Source organism: Oxyura jamaicensis, unplaced genomic scaffold (assembly GCF_011077185.1).
Source record: "Oxyura jamaicensis isolate SHBP4307 breed ruddy duck unplaced genomic scaffold, BPBGC_Ojam_1.0 oxyUn_random_OJ102842, whole genome shotgun sequence".
Lineage (NCBI taxonomy): Eukaryota > Metazoa > Chordata > Aves > Anseriformes > Anatidae > Oxyura > Oxyura jamaicensis.
Genome location: NW_023312273.1, coordinates 5,336 through 7,089, shown reverse-complemented (window position 1 = coordinate 7,089; position 1,754 = coordinate 5,336). Strand labels below are relative to the sequence as shown.

Below are 1,754 nucleotides of genomic sequence, written 5' to 3'. Positions count from 1 at the left end.
TTCCTTCCTTCCTTCCTTCCTTCCTTCCTTCCTTCCTTCCTTCCTTCGTGATTTGTATCACACAGTGAATTTTCTGCCACAGGACTGATAGGATGGTGTCTTTCATGGGTGGGGTTATACAACACTTTATATGTGAAAAATAAAGCCATTATAAACTTCCATTCACACAATGGGTTGGGAGTGTGTTTGCTTATCAATAAGCCAAGGTTCATAGCAATGAAGCAAAAACATTTCTAGTATTAGCAGAGACAAGAGGTGTTTGAAAACATCCGTGGCAAGTGCAGCTTTCAAATGGTGTTGTCAGTTATGCTGCAATTATTTCATTAGGCGTGCTGAGAGAGATGTCACCAGACCCAATGGGTCATGTGACAGGGAATGCCCATGGGTTCAGCAATGTTTCTGCTGCCCTCCGTGTAAAAGGAGAACTCTCAGAAATGCCAGACGTAGCTGAACAGAAATGCTGGCACACTAATCCTTTGGAGGAAAAGTCCTCTTTGCTGTCCCTCTGCTGAGACATGGCTGAGCGTTGGAGCCAGGGTATGCTAAGGCCACGTTTCTCATTAAGAAGTCTGTTTGTTCTGCTGACGGACATCGAGTCACGTTAAATTAAATACAAGCAGTGTTTTCTCCACTCCTAGCATAACATCTCTATGTCATGTAGGTTAATGTCTATTCCATTTGTGGGTTATTTGGTTAAGACAAAAGCTGCATCACACTAGCCCTGAAGAGACTGGGATGGCCTTTTGCCATCTCTTAATCCTTCTCCTCCCCCCAGAGACCAATTTCTGAAGGCCTTTGCTGCAGGAAGGCAAAAGGGAAGTGAATGCGTCTTTCCTTTAGGGAGTTTGATTTGCAGCTCTTTGTATTGTTTGTGTCTTCTCTTTCCAGCAATGACCTTCTTACCATGGCTTCCGGTCGCCTGAAAACCACTGAGTATCTCAGTGGAGAAGGAACAGATTGCCTAACCAGACAGGTAAGCAGAGAGGCTGGTACTGACAGACCTGTCATTTGAAGATGGGCTGCACTTGAATGAGTGTCCAAGCTACACAGTTACTCAGCCGCCTCTTTTGTTCTCAGCTAATGTCACTGGAAGCAATCACAGTTGGGCAGTCACCTGAGAAGGTGACCTTCTGAATAGCCTTTCTTTCCATTACCCATCAAAGCAACTGGAAGGCTCCTGTTACAGAGCAGGTGAGGAGAGGAAGAGGCCTCTGTGTTAAGAGGAGGGATGGAGGCAGGTCACAAATAAACAAGTAAGACAAAAAAAAAAATAAAAATAAAAAAAAAATAAAAAAAAAGGAGACAACTTTCTCCTGAAAAAGGGAGGTGATCAGAAAGGTTCTCCCATTCTCCCACTGTGGCTGTATACAGGCTTGATTTTTCTGTCTGACTGCTGGACTGCTAAGGAAGGGTGCAATATTGACACCTTTAACTTCAGTGCTTAAAGCATCTATGGGATTCTAGAGAGCACTGCCAAGTGCCAGAAAGGGCTGCGGTATGGGTACACTGCAGAGTATACTTATGCTGGGACCAGATATTTTTCAAAGATGTTTTACACTGCTCTTTTTAGAATCATAGAATCATAGAATGTCTCAGGTTGGAAGGGACCTCAACGATCTCCTAGTTCCAACCCCCCTGCCATAGGCAGTGACACTGTCCACTAGATCAGGTTGCTCATCCAACCTGGTCTCAAACGCCTCCAGCAATGGGGCATCCACAACCTCTCTGGGAAACCTGTTCCAGTGCCTCACCAC

At 44.9% G+C, this 1,754-nt stretch overlaps 1 long non-coding RNA gene across 1 annotated transcript; it reads left to right on the top strand.

Moving 5' to 3' along the window:
• Nucleotides 1-11: 11 nt before the first annotated feature.
• LOC118160172 lies at nt 12-1,286 on the top strand. The gene is made up of 2 exons (XR_004747345.1): nt 12-657; nt 889-1,286. It is a non-coding gene; the product is annotated as an uncharacterized LOC118160172 (long non-coding RNA).
• Nucleotides 1,287-1,754: the final 468 nt, after the last annotated feature.